Below are 22,605 nucleotides of genomic sequence, written 5' to 3'. Positions count from 1 at the left end.
TTAATGATGGACAAAGGCTGAACCGGAGAATGGGGCTCATGGTAAACACCAGTCAGGAAAGTGTCTGTTTCTTATAGGAACCCATTCCAGCTGTTCATTTCCAGTACTTGTCAGGATCTGGCAACACAGAAACCTTACCGTAATTCACTAACCAAACAAGAAATTCCGAACTACCTAACAGTTTTTCTTATAATTCAAACTGTTTTATTTAGCTATGTTGCAAAATGACAGATGGGCAAACCCTTAATCAGACACCACTTCCACTGGCACAGTTTACCCCACATGGGGCTTAAGATCTGTACACAGATCTGGTAAGCTGTGATAACATAATATTCTAACTGGTTAGGGGCAGCACGGTTGGGTCAGAGGTTAGCATTCTGGCCTTTGCAGCACTAGACTCCAGGTTCAAATCTAGGCCAGGACACTATCTGCATGGAGTTTGTAGGTTCTGCCTATGTTTGTTTGGGTTTACTCCGGGTATCCTGTTTTCCTCCCACATTCCAAAAACATGCAGTTAGGTTAATTGGCTTCCCCCAAAAAACTGACTTTAGACCATATTAATGACATATGACTATGGTAGGGACAATAAATTGATCCCCTTTGAGGGACAGCTAGTAACATGATTATAGACATTGTAAAGCGCTTTGTAATTTGTCAGTGCTAAATAAATAATGTGTTAATAATAATATTAATAAATTGGTTCTTTTCAAAGAGTTTTTTGAATAAAGTGCATGTTAATGTAAAACAATTTGGACAACTTACATTTTTACCAAACAAGTAGCCTCAATTCCAGCTATATGAAAAAAACAATGCATTACTTAGGTTCTTGCTTTTATGGAAGGTCACAACTCATTTCCCTTTTTTTTTGCAGTTGGGAGGGCTGGGTATAGAGGATGAAAAAGACTGTTCATGGCCTCCAATGATATTGGAAGGCTCAGGAGCTTTTTTGCTCCATAATGAACGAATAGGTTGGGATAGAGAAATCAGAGTTAAGCTGCGTACACACTTGCAATTTTTGTCGTTGGAAAGGATCTTTCACGATCCTTTCCAACGACAAGGGAGTGCACGATGCATGAACGGTGCTGTACATACAGCACCGTTCATGCTCTATGGAGAGGGGAGGGGGAGAGCGACGGAGCGGCACCCTGCTGCGCGCTCTCCCCTCCCTTTCATTAGGATCGGCTGTCGTCCATCGTCCGTGGATCCGGCAGGTCGGTCGTCCGGACGATGGACGACACCGACTGTACACACGGCAGATTTTCGCCCGATAATTGGCCGATGCCGATTATCGGGCGATAAAAATCTGACGTGTGTACGTAGCTTTATTCCTTGGTTAAACAATGGCTGAGCATTATGTCAATGAACAGTCAAAACCCTACTGCTCCTCTTTCCCTTTCAATCAATATTGGAGAAAGGGGAGGTCAAAGCTTATCCACAACCCACCCACTGCAAGCTTGTGGGGATCGGTGGTCATATGACTACACACATCTTACATGATAAAGGTATTTACCTGCTATTATTTCTGAATTAGTAATGTATAGCTATAGCTGTGTAATACTAATAGTGGAGGAGAATTTCTTGCTAGAGACTGTCTTTTTCTATATTGGATATGTTGTAAACTTTGATGAATAATTGCTCCAGAAGGTCTACATCTACAAAAGGTCAGGAGGGGTTTAAAGCTTTTTAATTGCATGTTTAAATATGCTCATCACTAAAGTTTGCAAGTTTTTCTTAAATACCAAAATTTCTAAATGAAACAATAGCAAAGATGGTACAATATTCTACAATTAGTTATATTATATGTTAAACTGTTAAAATCACTAGGTGACTGTTGAATATGTAGGTTTAATGTAAAAACAAACAAAATAAAAAAACTAAAGGATTTCTGCATAAATATGTATTCTTAAACACTGACGTACAAACCCAAGCAAAGGACATTGGTAATAGCTTTGTCAGGCAGATTTTCCAATCGACCTAGCATAAAGTAAACCAATACAAGTTAATCAGATACTGTAATACCTTACATGCGGGAAATGCAGGATCCGTGGAGGACCCATTAACAACCACTTCTGTTCTATAGGTGTTTGTTCAAAATAAGACTTTAGGTGTCTGAACAAAGATTGCTATAGTTCTTTGGTACTTTAGACCAAACAGATGCACGTGTATGTGAGCTAAAACACTCCAGCTCACATACACTGATAAATCAGCTGAATTTGCAAAGGTAATGTTTAATGTTTCGGGGGTCATTATGGCTCCAACCAGTTCAAATCGTTACCCTAAATTTGGGGTAATCGAGGGTCTGCCCAATTCAGATCTCTACCCCAAACACCAGGTAGTGCTCAGTGCAGAATAAAAATGTATTTTAAGCCCATGTTTGTTGGAGCAACAAAACAAAACAGTGGTCCAAAGGATATCAAAAAAGGAAAAAAAAGGAGAATTAAGTCGACTATTTAATATACAATGAGCACTTAGCAAAATCACAATCTGAGCACTTAGCAAAAAGCTAGAAAATAAAGAAAAGTTGTATTGACTGGAAGTTATGGTTCCAAAGTCCAGGGACAGCTATACCCCTCACACCTCCTGCTAATTATTCCCTTGGAAAGATGGGTAGAAAATGCCACACTAGCTAGAGCTTACAAACCTTAGTTCTATATGGATCAACTAGTTTAGTATTTGATTTGGATTCCATGGTGCAGAGATCTTTTTTTACAATGCATGGAAACAGTCAGACAAAACAAATTTCTTAATATAGATGAATTCTCTAGTGGCTGAAGCCCAAGCACCACAGCAGACACGGGGAGGTAAACAAGCTCTGCTGAATGACGCATGTTACGTGTTCCCTTCCCGAAGGCTGGCTCCAATTTATAACAAGATAAAGATTGCATAGGATTAATGGAATTAATAATAAAATAAAATAACAGCATACTAAAAAAGGATTTCTTTTTTATAGGAATAGATGCCTAGTAAGCATAGTCATCCTATCTCCTTTCCTACCTTATAGGGCCCACTGTATGTGCTTTTCTGAAACCCTGAGAGGCATGAAGGTCTTTCTCAATGGGCATGATTTATTAAAGCCCTCCAAGGCTGGAGAAGATACAATTTCATCAGTGAAGCTAGGTGATCCAGAAAAACTGGATTTGGTACAGGATTTAAATCATTTGCTTGCAAATAGCAAATGACTTTGAAGAAAGCCATTCCAGGTTTGCTGGATCAGACAGCTTCACTGATGAAAGTGTATCCTGTTCAGCCTTGGAGAGCTTTATTAAATCAGGGCCAATGTCTCAAAAGCCAATCATATTTGGCAAGACATCCACCCATGTATGACCACATTTAAGAATGGTCTTATCCTATTGCACATCTATTGCTAATGGACCACTATCACATAAAAGTGTATGATAAAATACTTATAATGATTTGAAATTTTGAATTTAATTGATGGGTTTGCTTGTGTACATTATGTAAAGGAAAATTAACTGGCAATTTGCTGCTTTACTGTAAAAATATGCTGTAATCCTCAATTTCCTTAGCAATCTGACCACTCCAGGAGATCACGTGTTGCTTACATGACAATACTAACTCTATAACAGCATGTATTCCTGGCAGGGTGTTGACAAATATGTTAAGAAGCCTCCTTACCATCCCAACATACAGTGTACAAACACAGGAATGTACTTCACACTGCTTCAAAGTAATTACTTAAGTAAATAAGTACTTACCGGTACATTAGTGAAAATCATTGGAGAGCTTTACAATGTGTTTTACTACAAACTGTTGCAAAAACAAAACCTCTAACATTTTATTAAAAACTGACATGATTATCATATTCTGGACCAATTAATCAGTTTTCATTTGTCTGCTTCACCTATAACTGTGTGTAGGTTCCACAATAAAGATAAATGGTAGCACTGATATTTTTCATGCAAGGCCTACTGTTCCACATCAGAGATAAAGAATATTGCACACGTTTCTTTTTCTGTTCCTAACTGGCTGGATAATTTCCCAGCTTTTATCCTCAGTCGATGGGTATTTGCAGTGTTATTGTGTTGCCACTGTATTTGCTTCATTTTTTATGCTAAGCATAGCTTTATTGTCTGTATGGCTATCATGTACCTGCCGATGGAAATTTGTAATGAACTGTATAAAAATAGATCATAAAGAAGGAAGTAGAGAACATCAGAAAACACATAAAATGTACAAGAAAACAGGAAGCCAGAGATAGAATATACACAACGTCGAAGAAATAAACCTATAATAGCATTTAGTGCCATTTTCCTGTTCTTTTCAGACAGCAGGAATGGTGCCCTGGGCATTAGGACCATAAAACTTACTGTAACCATCATACGAGTCATCAGATATTCCCTTTTTGTGCGATACCAGAATTTTACTGTACCTCTGTGACATGTACAGTTCTGGCTATTTTGTTCAGCTTTGACTTTTGATGTACCATCCCAATACGATTTTACTAATCCTCTTGGCTCACATAAGCTCCTTAGAGTGCACACGCTTTAAGTGCCATACAGCTTGATTTGTCCTATATCTCATTAGTACAGAGTGAATCCTCACATTCACAGGGATTTAGGGTTATATTTATTTAGGAATACTAAGCTGAAAGGCCTTTACAGCCTATTAAGTTAATAAATGAAGGCTTTTATTCTTACAAGTGCTCAGCAGCATGCTGGTGTTCTCATTACAGAGTAAATGAGACTTCCTTTGCTCTAACTTCTTGAAATCCAGCAGCCACATGCAAATGAGAATCTTGTTCTTCTCTGAAGCAAAAGAGTAAATTGTGGAATAGCAGAGTGATTTTGGCATGGTTTATTTTCTTATTTCTCTGGTGCAGATACTGGAAGCTGCATGTTTAAGGGCAATGAGGAAATCTGAGAGATTGGGTGATATGTGAAATATATTATGGTGTATGAAATATTAAAATATTAAAAGACTGGGGCAGATTACATTGTGATGTGATTGTTGTGTTCAGCTGTGGTGACTACATGGTTACTTGACACAATTTGTATTGATGATCAATGCATATATCCTAAAAGCACTGACAGGGAAAGTGTATAGTATTGTAAGTCAGATTACTTATTCTGACCCTTGTATAGAGCCATTTTAGATCATGTGGATGGCCTAGTGCATAGCTGTCATTTACCTGGGGAAGAGATGGCAAAGGGTGCACTATGGGAAGAAAGTTGGCAAGGTGGAGGCAATGTAAGGTAAAAGCACAAACGCAAAAGCAAAACATTCTGCCAACATTTTAGTGCCAGTTACTACAGAACACTTTCAGAGGGCATGGCAGTATAATATATAAGTATGTAGGCACTATAATAGACATGTACATTCCTGAAAATGCAGAATGAACAATGCAGGGGCAGAATGTGCATTGTTTTGCGATCTTCTTTAATATTAAAAGTGGACACCTGTGAACTATAAAATTCTTTGCAGCTTACCAAAAGCCTTATTAATTAGTTGTTTAAGGATGGGTCTACTCCTTTTCCATACCTTTTTTATATGCATTCTAACCAATTGTGTCCTTTCACGAGCATCAATAAATCAAAAAAGAAACAGATTTAAACAGATTGAGCAGATGTGAGCTATATGCAGCTAATCAATGATTTTTAAACAGTATTTATATAGCACCAACATATTACTCAGCACTCTACATTAAATAGGGGTTGCAAATGACAGACAGATACAAACAACGATACAGAAAGAGTAGGGAGCCCTACCAAAAGAGCTTACAATCTAACACTGCTAAGCAACACAAACTGTGATCAACAGTCCTACATATATTACAAAAATAAACCCCCAACATCAGTGTAAGCTAACAACTGGTATTGTATCAGGTAGACACTGCCTTTTTTAGACCATAATTTTCATTTTCAATTTTAATTCAAAGCACCCCTATTTTTATATACTAAAACTGAATAAATTATAACCAAAAAATATTTATAATAAAAAAAATTGAAGCATTTTTGCGAATTTGACATTGCACTAAGTTTACCTAAATCAGATCTATCATCATGTTTTTTACTTTTATATAAAAAAGGTAGATAACCCTTTTACATGACAAAAAATGTTTTTTTTTGTTTGTTTTTTTTAATCATAATTTAGAGGAAGCCCTTCCCCTTCTGGTCTTACTGGGACAGTGGTAGAGACGGAATAGGAAGCCCACAGCCTCCTGGAACACCTACATCAGGTTTTCCAGGAGGCTGCGCATGCCATCAGCACTTTATTTAAAAAAAATAGGGATCTCTCTGCGCATTTTTTTTCCTGAGTAGAGGAAAGCACCTTCTGCGCATGCACAAAATCAAGCATGCGCAGAAGGTGCTTTCCTCTACTCAGAAAAAAAATGCTGATTTCATGCGCAGTAAGATTCCCATTTTTTTTTACATTTTCCGGAAGCACATCACCTGGTCTCACATCTGAGCAGTGCGAGAATGTGTGGAGTACAAACCCAGAAGAGGAAGCCGGTGTCCAGCCGACGCTGGAAGGAAGATAACGCAAGATTGACTCGACTAAGATAGCAGAGGGATCGAAGCCTTTAACCAGTAAAGGTGTCATATTTTTCTTTTACATAATGGTTCAGCGACAATAGTAAAGGTATACGATATTGCAGTCTGCAATCACTGTGCTTTATTTGTCACACCAAAAAAATATTAATTTGTGATATTTCCCTCTAACCAGTACTCAATCTTTGCATTTGTAGAATCTCTCTCCATAATTAGGTGGAAGCAGTGAACACAGATACGTAATTGTGTCAGATGTGGGGTTTATAATTAACAGCTGCTAATTCAAAGATGATACCCCGCTTATTGAAAAGATCAATAAAGGCCGTATTTTACACAAATGTATACTCTTCTAGAAATCCCACCAGTTACGGCGGAAGAATAGAAAAATCATCTTTCAGTTCTCTATTATACGGAGTCATTTTTGCCAGCCGATGGGTCATTTTTACTGCATACCTTGTTACCTAGCAACAAGCTACACACCCAGCTGCACAAAGAATGAGAGCTATGCGGAGAATTTGGCTTGTAGGGGCTCAGAAATGAGCATCACCTCCAGCCATTGACTCCCAAACCTGGTGTGGAGAGATCACACATCACCATATCATCCTGCAGTAAAATAAAAACATCTCATCCCACAACAAAATGAATTCCAAGCCATTATGACTCATTATATCAGAGACATTTTTGACCTATAGGCAAATGCAATAGTAACTGAGCCAAGGGCTGCCTTTCCTTTACTACCTTAAAGCCCAACTAATCCCAAAATTGAAGATTCCTAAAGCAATCATCCTAATTAGTATATAACCTTTTGAACTGAACATTGCAAGCTGAAAAAAATCCATTGTGCAGCTGGACTTGGCTGTAGCTTTGCACCTAACCACACAGCCAGCTTTATGTGTCTTTTAGTTTCTGGCTAAACTCTGCTTAAATTAGAACCACTTGTTGGTGGGTGGTGAGAGTCTGCCATAATTATTATTATTATTATCATTAAACAGGGTTTATATAGCGCCAACATATTACACAGCTCTGTACATTAAATAGGGGTTGCAAATGACAAATACAGACAGTGACACAGGAGGAAGAGAGGACCCTGGCCCACAGAGCTTACAATCTAGGAGGTAGGGGATTTCTGCCATAATAAGCAAGTATACACAACATACTTGTTGATTATGCAGTCACACTGCAGCGATGACAGGTCCAAGACCTGTCATTGCTCCATGCTAGGCCGCCCCCATCTTCACCGCCTGCTCAGTGGCAGACTTCCATGGAGTTAGTGTTCCTTCTCACTGATTTGACGTGCAGGATTTACATTATCCCCGAAGGCTGGCTCTGTGTACATGCGCCATGAAGTTTTGAGCTGAAAATAAAAAGCCACCAGGAGCCAGGGAGTTAGACATAACATGTCTCTTTGGTCAAATAGTACTACCTCCTGGTGGTTTTTTGTTTTTTTAACAATTCCTCACCTCCTACTTCCTAAAACTGCTGTCCCTCAATGGTCACAATATATTGAATTCAGCCAGTAGGAGAGCCAGAGATAAGAGGAAATGATGTATAATGAGCAAATCTGGCCCAATGAATATATATATATATTCACACACACACACACACACACACACACATACATACATAAATATATACACATATATACATACATACAAGTACAATCATTAACACAGAGGGGGACCCTTGTCATTCAAACTAACAGTCGAAAGATATATTTACATGCTAGTTGAATTGAACGACTGTCTCACATGAAAATCCAGCGTATATATGTATAGCAGTCCACAATGTAATTTAGCATTCCACCAAGTCGGACCACAAAACGACCAAGAGGGGACGATCACTATTTTTTCAAATGGAGGAGTACACAGCAGGATTCCCTTCTGCTCATCTTCGAACTCCCAACTCCATAACACTGATTTGCCTTGTGTGCACATGTTCATCCTAGTGTCACTGACAACTGTAAAAGACAGTTTCCATTACATAAATAAGCAGGAAAAATGGAAATCTGGCTAATAAGTAATGATCAGGGGAGAGAGTAAGCTGGTTAAGCAGGCAAAAAAAAAAAAAACGGTATTTGATGACTTGTTTAAATGTGTTTCGGTTAAGAACAAGCTTCATCGAACAAGGCAGACAATTCCAGAGAGTGAGGGCAGTCCTGGTGAAGTATGTAGGAAGAGGTTAAGAGTAAGGAATTCAATATAAGACAATGGAGGAGCAGAGTGTCAAGTTTAGATAGTATTTATGTATATTATCAGAAATAAAAGTGGTACAGCAGCCATAAAGTGATTTAAAAAGGAAAGCTTTAATTCGATTTGAGATGAAAAAAAAAGCTAATGGAGAAATGAGCAACAGAGAAAAGAGAAAGATCACAGGCAGATTTTGCTGCAGCATTTATTATAGAATAATGAGCCAAAAGTCCAGGTAGTGGAAGTGTCAGGACCTAGAAATATTATGGATGTGGGGAGGTATATGGCTGATGTCCATTTGCCAGACATTCATGTTATATTTATATAAACAATGTATATGACATGAATAATTATTATTATTATTATTATTATTATTATTAAACAGGATTTATATAGCGCCAACATATTACGCAGCGCTGTACTGAATTCATATATTCAGCCTTGGTTGTTGTGTTTAATATCATCTTGAGACATTCAGCCTATTCTAGCCTTTTCTAGAAACTAGTGCTCATTTAAAAATATTCAGTGTCTACATGATCATCAGTAAGCTCCTAGTTCAGTGACATGATGATATATTTATGCAGTGTGTATGCTGGGGGTTTCCTTACAGTCCTTCTGTTTCCCCATTTCCACATTCTAAAAAAAAAAAAAAAAAAAAAAAATTCTCTCATGACTTAAACTGCACCTTGAATTTGGAGAAGACTCTGATCAATCCCCCCGGAGGCAGGTGCCAGCCTATTTTTCCATCTTGGTTTATTTACTTGCCTCGCAGTTATGTAATATGAACTGTCAAGTGATCAAAAGTTTCCAGTCCCCATTGATGCTGTGCAATGACAAATTTGTTTCCAGTCCCCATAGCCTCTCTTATAGAATAACAATATTTCCATCTTTTATATCCACTCAAATATTACATTTACTACCTGTCAAACATTCTTTACAAAAAATAAACATATTGTAAGTTTTCATATGAATTTTTTTGATTAACTGTTAAAATGAGGCAGATGGACCTCCCCATAAATCACAGTCTGGTACAGTCCAATACATGTATGAACTTCCATGGTCATAACACTAAGAGTGTACGTCTTCCTTTGGCTGTAGGGTACACATTCCTATAAATGAATGCATTCTGAAGTCTGGCTGGTGATCAAGGGCTGCACTATCTGAAGACTGGTCGGTGAGGCACAGCAGGTATTTCATATAAAAGGAAGCTCTCCATTTTTTTGCTGCACATTGCAATTGGTTGGTTGGGTACAACTCTCAAAGTCTGTAGCAAGCCACTTAGCAGCATTCCACGGGTCAATTATATTGTGCAGCTGGTACACTCTCTGACACTTGACACTTAGAAAACACTACTTTTTATCTTCTTCGGGCTCAATACCAGTATACGCAGTGCTGTACAAGTCCATAGTCATGTCACTAGCTGTCCCTCAAAGCGGCTCACAATCTAATGTCCCTACCATAGTCATATGTAACTTTTTTGGGGGGAGCCAATTACCCTAACTGCAAGTGTTTGGATTGTTAGAGGAAACCGGCGTACCCGGGAGGAAACCCACGCAAACACGGCAAACTCCATGTAGATAGATGTCCTGGCCGAGATTCGAACCTGGTGCTGCAAAGCCCAGAATGCTACCTCTGAGAAATTTAATTCAAACAGGTATTTTGGCTCTGGCCCACCAACACATTCCTTTAGCAAATGGTAAAATCAATTGTGTATGCAAAGTCAGATATTAAATGTTTTCAAACTTTGAATAAAGCAAGGAAGGGTTAAATTTATTAGTTTTTTTATGTATGTGTCTGGTTAGCAGGCTCTTCCTAATTTTTTTATCCCAAAGATAAGTGAGAGTACATCTACAAAATTAGGGGAAATCTTCTTTTAGACAGTTTTCCCCCACCTATTGTTCTGGTGACAAATTTAACATTTTGGATTTTACATTTTCCGATTAGCAACAATGGTCACCAGGTCAAACTGAAAGGTTAAGGCTCACCAGTGGTGGCACAATCAGCAATAATCTACTTCTTTCCTATTCTATTCAAAATACCATTACTTTAAGAAAACAGCGGAAAATTGAATCATGCAGTATGTTAAATAGCCTTTTGAAAGGAGTGCTTCACACTGAAAAAAAGGAACACGAAAAAAGGAAGTGTTCTTAAAATACTACCTAATCTACTTCTATTCTTGGCATAATATTCCTTGTAATGATTTTCATATGACCAATACAAAGAAGCATTGATTTTGCCACATGAACAGGCTCAAAAACAAAATAAAGTAAAAGAGAATATTTTTTAGAGCCCAGAAGGCAGCTTTATATAAACTTGCAATGGGCTAGATTAGGTAACAGAAATTCAATTCCCTGACAGTAAGGTTTATGTATACAAAATATATAACAGCAGAGCCAGTGGTTGTAGTAAAGTTGATATTACCCATCTCATTTGCCGGTATGCATGCACTGATTGGTTACATACACCGGTATATTACACCCAAGAGCTTCTGTCTACATAAAGGGACATTGGACACATCTAGATTTACATCCCGCCATAATAAAAAAGAAAGCAAAATACCCAAAGTGATGATCACCATAATATTTGTAAACGGCAATTTTTACCTAATACAATTACATCTCAAATCACAGATTTACTGCTTTTGATTACACCTCCGTTCAGAACTTGTAATGCCTCAGTTTGCTATATATCATTTTGACAAGGGAATAAATGCAAACAAGTTTTATACCCGCATTCTCAGTTTTGTTAGTCTTACATGAGAAAAAATATGATCTGGTGGTTTATAAGCACTTACGCCTACAGCTGATTTTGCTGTCTTGGAAAAATATGTCAACAAAACACCATCAGCATTATAAAAAGAAGAAAACCAATACAAAATAAAATACAATTTGCTTCTGACATTTTGCTTTTTCCATTTGGGGAATGAACGTCCATTAGAACCCCTCAAGTATTTCAGATTCTGTGGGACTGTCTTTGGCTACTAAAGTGTAACTTTAGTTGAAATGCAAAGAAATTGCTGGAAAGTAGGTATAGGGAAGATAAAAGGTACTGTATAAGTATCTTCTGTCATCAACCCTTCTACCTGCCTGTTAGCACTCTTTTGCTTTATTATTACACAGTATTTATATAGCGGCATCATATTACGCAGCGCTGTACAAAGCCCATAGTTGTGTGACTAACTGTCCCTCAAAGGAGCTCACAATCTAATGCCCTACAATAGTCATATGTCTTTAACGTAGTCGAAGGTCAATTTTTTTTTTTTTTAGGGAGAAGCCAATTAACCTCACTGCATGTTTTTGGGATGTGGGAGGAAACCGGAGTACCCAGAAGAAACCCAGGCAGACACGGGGAGAACCTACAAACTCCATGCAGATAATGTCCTGGCTGGGAATCGAACCTGGGACCTAGCACTGCAAAGGCCAGAGTGCTAACCACTTGTCTGCACAATTAGCTGTGCACGCGCACAGGAGTTGTCTGGCACCAGCAAGAAGTGAAGGTCTGCACCTACCCCAATGAGTTAGGCTTGGGCAGAAGTTAGGATAAAATGTACCTTCAGTAAACACAATAATTATAATTTTAATATTATTAAAAAACAGGATTTTTATAGCACCAAAATATTATGTAGCGCTGTACATTAAATAGGGGTTGCCAAATGACAGATACAGATAGTGACACAGGAGAAGAGGTCCCTGTCCCGAAGAGCTTACAATCTAGGAGGTGGGGGAATACATAATGCATTTGTACTTATCCCAGCAGCCGTGGAAAAAAATACAACATTATAAATTATGTCTGCAGCATAATGAGACTGCTCTGTGTCTGTAATAATGTGCCGTTTGTAGTCATCAAACCTACATAGCACTGAGCTATATATACAAATTCTCTCCAGGGAGATAAATTATTAAATATGCTACCACACCAATGTTACATCAAAAATAAAATGTGAACACCAATTTTGGAGTTATGTTTTGATCTCACAATGTGGGTTTTTTAATAAATGGTAAAGAGACACTGGAGAATTACTCATCACTGGGAAGCGGTTGGTAAAGCCATTAAATTCCCACTTGTCTTTATTCATCTTCCCTGATTATGACAAGAGCCCTTATTCATCCAGTCTTTCCACACACAATCACAAGTACGGAGAGGTCACTAATATGGACGAGATCAGCACCTTCATCTCCAGAAATAACAGTATAGAAATATACTGATGTGATTGACTATGGATTGCCCTTTTTTTTTCAATCCACTTGAAAATTGAAGACATTCAGGGAAAGCAATGGATGAGTACCGGCACTTCCCATACAAGAGCAATTAAATAACTGCAATTGTTTTTTCTTTCCTTTAAAGGAAACTGTGCTAAGAGGAGCATGACGACATCACTACTGGTCTCTTCATCTGAAAATGCTAGCCGCTGGGCGGTCATGCACATCTTCTTAGTTCAAGCCTGACATAAAAAATGTTTTGTAGACTCTCCTGGACACAAACCATTGGCACCCTGCTGAGAGCTGCTTTTAACCATATCCTAAGGTTATATTTGTGGTTGCTTATGCAAAAACAAAATCTTAATACCCATGAGCTGTAGTTTATAGCAACACATTTTAACCAATTCTAAAATGTGACCTTAAGATCAGAGTAAAAGCTTAGAATATTTTAAGTTCAAAAAATAAATTATTGTAAGTGTATTTGTATACATTTTGTAGATTTTTCATTAATGTCCCCATCTTTGACGCTAACTGGGACAAACTACAAAGTAAGTTACAAAGTAAGAGCTGTCAACTGAACACATTCTCCATTACAGCCTTTTGTTAACCACAAACCAACCAAGAACAACATACACTATACCTATAGTATATATACACATATACTATTATTATTCAGGATTTATATAGCACCAACATATTACACAGCACTGTACATTAAAAAGGGGTTGCAAATGACAGACAGATATAGACAGTGACACAGAAGGAGGAAAAGACCCTGCCTCAAGGAGCTTACAATCTAGGAAGAGGGGAAGTAACACACAATAGGAGGAAAGGATATATAGACACACCCAAAGCATATCATGTAAAAAAAAAATAAAAAAATAAAAAAACCAACGTCCCTGTGTGTGAAAGAGCTATATGTCCTGGTACATCTCTCACAAAAGGGGGAACACTAAAGGGCTCAGGATTTGGATGTAGAACTGTACCCTGGAAAAATAGATATAATGTTATCTCCTACCACAGGAAGCATGGAGAAATAGTTTATGTGGGCCTATGCAAGTTCCTGGTAGACATTGTGGAGGGGATAACATCCTATTTGGTCCCTGGAGGTGGCATTTTCCAATGATGTATATCACCATTACAACACGTTTACCAGGCATACCAGTGGCATAAATGTAGACACAGCAGGTAACATGGCCTAGACATAACAGAAAACATGGCCCAGGGGTGGCAGAGGGTCTTTATTTGGCACGTTGTTTAAAATTAAACTGTGAGATCTCAAGTGTAGAAGAGCTAATACCAAGCTGCATATTATGTTGGCGCTATATAAATCCTGTTTAATAATAAAAATTATACTCTGGACTCATCATGATCTTTGCTGGTTACAGTTCTCTCTGTGCAGTGCATTTTCACTTTTGCCAAAAAGATTGTTGACTTATTACTCACAAAACATAAATTAACCCTTATGCCCAATGCAGTCAAACAATCCCAGAAGTGTCTCCTCAGCTATAAATTTGATAAGACAGCTAAGTCTGAAATCCTGCAAAAAAATTCCAGACTTTTAAGAAGATGGTATTAAGGATAAAACATACCAGTGTGCAAAAAATCTGAATTATGTGGTTATAGTTGGTATTTTTATTGGTGCTTCTGCTTTTTTTTTTTACTGACTACTAAACCACCTACTGTAATTTAGCACTTGGCTGTTGTGGTGGTAAAAGATCTATTTATGTGAAGAGCATGAAAGCTAAAATAGACAGGTGAGTTACTGATGACAGAGCAGGTAGGTAGAAAATAAAAGCTGAAGATTAATCTGCTAACATTTGGTCCATCCTTCATTCCCATCAAGATTCTAATTACATATTTCTGTTTTCATGACATACTGTATTTTAGATCACTATTTGTCCTTTTTTCTATGCATTGCACACAGATCAGAATATAAGGGCCACCAGGATGTAGTACATATCTCCCTAAATCACAGCATTCTACAATAATAGACTGATGCAAACAATGAGCTGGTTCTTGGGAACAACTATACCTTGGTCTGCAGGAGAGGACGTACCAAGGCAGGCTGCATTACAGCATTACATTTGGTCTCTACCCCAGTTAATGCTTATAGATAATGCTGATCTACCAAAATTTAAAAGTACTCAAAAGTGCACTCAAAACCCACCTCTGCAAACTTGCCCACCTGTCTTCTTCTGTCTCCTAAAACCCTCACTACTTCTCACCACTCCATATCTCCCCTCCTATTGTGTCAGATTTCCCCACCACCTAGATTGTAAGCTCCTCTGGACGTTTTCTCCTCCTGTGTCACTGTCTGTACCTGTCTGTCATTTGCAACCCCTATTTAATGTACTGCGCTGCGTAATATATTGGCGCTATATAAATCCTGTTTATTAATGATAATAATATCTTAATAATAATAATATTAAATGAAAGGGGCAGACCAGAGACAGCAAGGTTGGGGAATGAAAGTGCTAGTTGATGCTGGATGTCCATCAGCCAGGAAATGAAGCAGGAGTTGCCAGACTTGCTGCAGCTTCCAATGAAAGTTTAAGCAGCTGGCATGCAGTGACAATCAGAATAAGAACAGAATTCCTTTAAAGAACATGAACGCAAACAGCTACAAAGTGATTGGAATTTAGCTTTAAGTTTAAAAGTGAATTCCTATTAATGCTGCCTTCCAGACCACCCTGGTCCACACATCAACAGTTCTCCTGCTACCTTGTCCTTGATTTCGGCAAGCATAATTTTAAGCTTAGTTACACATTGGTCCTGATTCATTGAAGCTCTTCAAGACTATCATAGGAGAACTTGGGTAATCCAGCAAACCTGGAATTGATTCTCCCATGATAGTTTTTCTTTTCCAGCTTTGGGGAGCTTTGATAAATCAGGCCTAAATTGTGATCGATAACACTGCTGGGTGCCATTGAGAAAAGTTGATGGGGTGTAAAGGGGAAAAGATCATCAAACTTTTCCTATGAGGCCTTTATTTGCATTTATACCTCCTAACAATGGCACAGCTGTACTGCACTGCAGTAGTTGGCCATTTTATTAGAGTTCTAAAGAATGTAATGCTATGACACTTGTGTATGGAAGTGTGATAGAATCGGTGGAGCATAACTGCCTTGACAAGCAGAGAGTAATGTGAATGCTTCCATGTTTCCTGTAAAGTGCTCCTGAATGTGTTGGCACTCCATTAATAAGTAAAACATTTCCAAATGGGATGAAGCTGACCCAAGCCACCCCCTAATCCTTTATTGGAAAATGATTCATACATGATATATGCAAAAAAACAGATGTCTTAATTCGCTGTGAGAAAGTCTGTAGAAACCAAGGAATGAAGAAAGCTGCTGCTGCTATATGGCGAACCGCAGAAAATGAAAACCCCCTTCCAAGATTTTCTCAGCATGAGGCATTATTGCAGTACTTCAATTACTCACCGCGTCTGAATGCAAAGTCTGATTCACCACCAAACCTCCAGCTGAAAGATACAGGCCTCTGACAACAAAACATGAGACGTTTTGCGGTGTACAGCTTGGCACAGATCAACAGAAACAGTCTGCAGTTCAGAGCTTAAATTAGCCTTTGTTTTACCACTCTCACTCTGATGCCGAGTGACATTATTAATGCCATGCCGTCAATCACTTCAATCTGTCGATTAAGCATCAGATTCCTCTTTATTGAGCTGTGTGCTTATTTTGCTCTAGTGTGACAAGCACCCTGTCACCTCAGACAAGGAGATTTATTTAACACTTAAGATAATGGAGGAATGGCATGTCAAGGTAGGGTATCAAGCGCAGTCTTTTAAAATGCTGCCAACTGGACCAGATCACCAAGTACTAACACCTTCCAGCGAGCTGCTCAATCTATCAGACTCGCTTCTCTTTTGACAGGCTACTTGTATGTGACAAAGACTTTTAGCAGTCGTACAAACTCATCTTATATAGGTTACATTCTATCAATCTGTATCAGAAACTATATATATATTATATATATAATATTACATTACAGTTTAGAAACAACTAACTCCTATGCCAGCAGTCACCAACCTTTCAGACCTCACAGACCACTAAATTAATTTTTTTAAACCAGATAAATACATTTGTAAAATAATGATCTCACTAATGGTGGCTGACAAGGACTGTGGAGGTTTTGATTCATTGATCAGCTCACGGTTAAGTGAAATATTACTATTGTTGCTATTATCATTAGTTGTATTATCTTTGGTATTACTAAAGAAATTAAAAAATTAGTTTGCCTTTTCTCACTCATTATGGGTTTATTTCATTCCAAACTAAGAGCAAACAAGAAATGATAGTTATCAAAATCAAACATTTGGATGCCATTAAATATAACAGTTAAAGAAAATACACAGTTTAGGTCATACTTACCTAAAAGAGCATCTGAGAAATAAACAAATAAAATAAAACAATCGGATGAAAATTATTATTGGCGGAGCGAGGTGACTGTTGTAATGGTGGAAACAATACTGAAGCGTAGGGCTCGGCAACGGTTGCCTCATACAACTTAACACTACACTGACGCCATGCTGCGCCTCCTCTTGTATTTCTATCTCTATAAAAAATTGTTATTCAGAATATAGGAATTTATTAGTATAATATTTTTGTTATTTGTTATTATAAATAAAACAAGTTGCAAATAATGTCCACATTTTTCTGTGGACAACCACAAACCACTGGTTGGCGACCACTGTTTTATACTTCAGAGGTGATTTGTACTGTGTTGGTTCTAATGCCTGCATATTTTTTTCATGCATCTATTTCTTTTTCTTTTTATGTGGAAGTGACTGGAAGTAGGGGTTTTGGATATGAATTGCCATCTCCCTCCTATGTAAAAATCTTTAAGAGTGCAACTTTCCTGAGGGAATTACAATGATCCCTTCAGATGTGTTGGCTACCCCTGATGAAGCAGAGTTACTTTTCTTCTGCGAAACACGTCGGGTAAGCAAATTGATTGAGATCATTTATGTTTCTATGTTTTTTTCTATTTATGATTTATGTTATCTTCATATAAAGATATTTGAATGTTTAGATCTGTGTGTGAAAGGTCCATTTCACAGAAATACCAGTGATCTGTAGTTCAGTCTCTAAGCAACTGTAGCAGCTAGGCAGAGAATCACCAGCTAAAGTAGCTACTGAAAGAATCCAAAGCAACTGCCGGGGACCATAAAACATTGGTATTGCCTGGAAAAGTGATGAAGTTAGCTCTGACAAACTCTAATGCAGGCTAATTTAATGGAATCCTTGGAAGACCATCATTGCACAGAGGACATAGCTGTCCAATAAGGGAGGGGTCACTACTTTCATGTGTAAATTGCAATGTTAGCTATTGTTCTCTGTAAACAGCAGGCTAGGTTCATGTGGAGAATGTGGAGCCTATAGCCACTAACTGGCTTTTTTTTTTTTTTTTTTAAATATCCAATGTTTCAAATCTACTTGACGTGGCCAAATCGTTAAAATGAAATATTATGTACAAACCCACCATGCATTCCTTTTAAAGCTAAGTCAAGATAAATTGCATAGTGGTAAATTTTTAAACAATTGGCAAAGTGATTTGTTTAAAGCAATTGAGCAAGTGTTTGTTTATTCATTTTGTGTGAATTAAGCAACATTCACAACATTTGTTCACGGGCTATTTATAAAACAGTTCTACTCTGGATCCTGCGCTCTATTAATATCAGTTACACTCCCGTCTAATAATTCGTAAACAGGCAGATTTTTTTCTTTCTTTAGGTTGTTTAGTTTCACTTTAAATAACAAAAAAAAAATAACCTTTTGCACATAGTAATTACATTTGTAAGGGTGTTATTTGCATCTTTGGGCTAATGCTGTAAAATCCCATAATCTCAGAATAGCCTGAATGGTCTTGCATTGTATCTAATGGCTAGTTCACTCACTAGTAGGTTGTTGTATCAGAAAAGATTTCCATTCTGCTGCAGACCTTTTTTATTTTATTCTTCCTTTAAATTGGCGCACAACACAGAAATTAGTTCATAGTTATTCCCTTTATATACCGACGACTGCATTTTCTGACACATAAATAGTCGTTGTGACTTCTTATGGTCCGTCAGTGGCAGCTCAGATTTTCATTACATGCATATATGCCATTTATTTTTACCAGACATGGCACCATGTTTTCTATGGCATTTGTACACTTTTCTGCTTGTACGGCTCCATGTACTGAAAGCCCTGGACAGGTGACGCGGTACTTTCACTCATTAAGGACTGATACGCTGATTACAAACATCTATCAAAAACTAATAATAAATGCAAATTATTCTTCTATACCAAGTCCCTTACCCTGTTCCTGAACTAGAGGACCTAATAAATTATGCCAAGAAAATTACCTGAGCAGATCCCAGTGACCCCTGGCTGGATGTTTGCTGTTCCTTTAATCACTTGCAGTCCATCTGCCCACATTGAGGTTGGATCAGTTAGTTTGGCAAGATTCTAAAAAGAAAATTTCCCGCTGAGCTTATCCAATTCTATAAAAGCAAAGGTGCTAAAAATATATTTGAGAGGAAAAACATTCCTCTTTAGTTTTATCTGGCACACTTATGTCAACTATGAGGCCGCTGTGGGCACAGTAAGGAAGCGGGCTGCAATGGAAAAAACAATTCCTCAACACTTAGAAGATTGGCATGAGCTCCTCTGGTTTAAAAAGCACATCACAAGCTCTGTATTACAGACTAGCATGAACTATACCCTTTAGGGAAACTAAAAAAATAAATAAATAAATTAGGAGCCGTACTGGTTAGACTACAGCAAAAGCTGTCAGCACATACCTGTGCCAATGCAAATATTTACTTTCGTATGGCTGGTATATGTATAACTGTAGACACATAACTCCTGGCAATCACAGGACCAGTATGTTTTCTTGATGGTCCTAAATCAGTGCAGCAAAATGCAGAATGAAACAGTGTATGTATGTGTGTGTATATATATATATATTACACACAACACACACACACACCAACAATATTAGTGCCAAAGTAGATGAAAAAGATGTAAAGAAAAAGGCCAGACACTTAGAAAAGAGGCATGTGCTGTGCTTTCATGCAGTGCCTTGAAAGTACTATCCCAACATCATATGCGTCCATAACCGCATACCAAAAACCCTGATTGCTTTGGAGAATTGTATGTGTATATATCATTCCAAAAAGACAAGCCATCATTGACAGCCAGGGCCCAAAGCTAAGAAGCAAATCATTTTGATCAACAAGTACTATAGAACATCTAATATGCACTACTATAGAGTGCTGCCACCAAGACGCAATGGACTATAATAATGACCCATAGCCTTTTGACATAAACTAAAGATAACCATGAACTCATCAAATTGTGTTAACATGTGGACATTGGCCTATTTGTGTAACAAGTCATTCACGTAAGAAGATGCAAGGTTATGAAGGGTTTTATGAATATAAACCTATAAATATAAGGTTACACTGACGTTATGTACAAACCCACCTCAACATAACATTACAACTACTTGATTTTGCACCTCACCAGAAGTTACCAGAAACTAATTGCATCTTGGGGCCCTCCACATCTCATTCTAGGCATGGAGGCATACAGAGATTGTTGTGTGTATGGTACAAAGGTTTGTGAAAAGAAGGTGAGCATAATACCACCTAACTAATATAAAATCTGGGAAGTGCTTAGCTCCTATCATATCAGCTCCTATCATATGTTAAAAAACACAAAAAATAATACTAAAGGCTACACAACCTGAATACACAATGCACATATCATAAGGTATCCCTTCCTTGTGTGCTGTACTTAATGACTGACATCACAGCATTTAAGGTAAACAAACAAAAACAATCCTTGACAACAGATAAAATGAACGATTCGGGGTGAAAAGAATATCATTCTCAGCAGATGATCACTTTGACAAATTCTGTCAGTGCAAATGATCATTCAGCTTACAAGAACGGTACAACATAAAAACATATTCGTCGACAATCAAGCACAAAGTATCGTAACAAACCACCAATTACCCTGATGTTGATTGTCATAACATAAAAAGATGTGCGTGTTGTTCCATCAATTACAATCATTTTAGAAAAGTACTGTCACTCAATATTGGGATAGCATCCCTTTAATGTATTTTTTGTTAATGTTCCATTGGGAAGATTTCTACACACTTTTAGAAGAAAAATAGCACAGTGGCTCAGAGGTTAGCACTCTGGCTTTTGCAGCGCTAGGTCCCAGGTTCGAATCTTGGCCAGGACACTATCTGCATGGAGTTTGCAGGTTCTCTCTGTGTCTGCGTAGGCTTCCTCTGGGTACTCCGGTTTTCTCCCACATTCTAAAAACTTGCAGTTGGATTAATTAGCTTTCCCCAAAAATGAACCATAGACTGTAGTAAAAGACATGACTATGGTAGGGACATTAGATTGTAAGCCCCTGTGAAGGTCAGTTAGTGAAATGAAAATGTACAGTGCTGCGTAACACTTTGGCGCTATATAAAGCATAATACTAATAATTTGGAAAAAGCAACTAACTGAGATGAATGTCCTGGTTGTCATTAAAAACAGATTTCCAGGTTGGTGGCAATTCTTACATTTATTATTTCTTTTCTATTGGCAGATGCAGTCCAAACGTGCATCGCCCAAAAGGGGTACCTTGCCAGTTGCTCGCCCGCCCTTCTCATCGATTTAGTGGAATGAGGAAGTGGTAATTGCACCACAAACTCATTGCCAGTCAATATAGAGTAAGTGGTCATCAAGACAGAGGAGGTTAATATCCCCAACAAAGACAAGGTTTTAAACCTTCCCAACCTAATCCAAAACAGGTCACTTACTCTACCTGATATTACCAACATAAAGGAGCCTCCTATTCCTGTACTCTGAAATCTAATGCCTGCTTTCTTTCAACTGTTATGAACAATGGATTGTAACCATGTGACAATGTCATTGTCTGATGTGGGTTGTTGTCCTTACACTTGGGAAACCCAAAGGTAAAGTTATTATCTCTGTATCCACAATGTCAATACCCTCAAACATTCATTTGGATTTTCTAAGTTTTTTCGGCCTAAAGTAAAACAGATGACAAAACTGCAGGCCCCTTGTAATATCGATATATTATAAATATTACATTCAGCTAGCACAGTCATGGTTAATAATCAAGTCCTTCCTCGGTAAAAACTAGCACAGTGAGCAGATATCCAGACTTTATAACCGCACCAGTCACGTCAATCTCCATCATAGCAGAAATCGTCCAGACGGTATAGAGAGAACACCACACAAGCGACACCAAAGCTTGTCGAGACTGATCATGCAGAGAACAGGAAGCCGCCAGGCAGGCCAGCCTCAACACATCAGCAGATAGATGGAATGCACCGGCAAGGTTGGATAAACGCTCAGCACCTTCTGGGGTGATTTGCTGTTTCAGAAAAGTCAGCAGAGTATTTATTAGTTGCTTGAACAGGCAGTGTAAAGTTAAACAGAGGAGAAGCCAAAGTAAATATCTGTATGAGATGTATACATTCTCCTACTTCAGGCAAAATATGCCATTTATTAAAGCAATCTCTGGAAAAGTTATTGAGTAAAACACTGCTGTAACATCAAACTTAGCAACGGCAGCAATAAAAAAATGGTATTATAAACATAACTATAACAAAACATTATTATAGATCATGTAATAAAAATAATTATGTTTAATTCTGATGAATCCAAAAACT

At 37.9% G+C, this 22,605-nt stretch overlaps 1 protein-coding gene across 7 annotated transcripts in view; it reads right to left on the bottom strand.

Moving 5' to 3' along the window:
• The window catches only part of APBB2 (amyloid beta precursor protein binding family B member 2), a 180,131-nt gene that overhangs the window by 148,235 nt on the left and 9,291 nt on the right, over window positions 1–22,605 (bottom strand). For 4 of the 7 annotated variants that reach the window (XM_072406279.1, XM_072406283.1, XM_072406284.1 and 1 more), the window contains exon 1: window positions 16,338–16,495. The exons of 2 other annotated variants lie outside the window; for them this stretch is intronic. The gene's annotated coding sequence lies outside the window, so the exon portion shown is untranslated. Of the gene's footprint in view, window positions 1–8,257; window positions 8,304–16,337; window positions 16,496–22,605 lie in introns of those variants that run through there. One more of the 7 variants, XM_072406282.1, reaches the window with a different exon arrangement.

This window comes from Pyxicephalus adspersus, chromosome 3 (genome assembly GCF_032062135.1).
Source record: "Pyxicephalus adspersus chromosome 3, UCB_Pads_2.0, whole genome shotgun sequence".
Classification (NCBI taxonomy): domain Eukaryota; kingdom Metazoa; phylum Chordata; class Amphibia; order Anura; family Pyxicephalidae; genus Pyxicephalus; species Pyxicephalus adspersus.
Note: the sequence above shows the minus strand (reverse complement) of the source record. Positions and strands in the feature narration are given on the sequence as shown.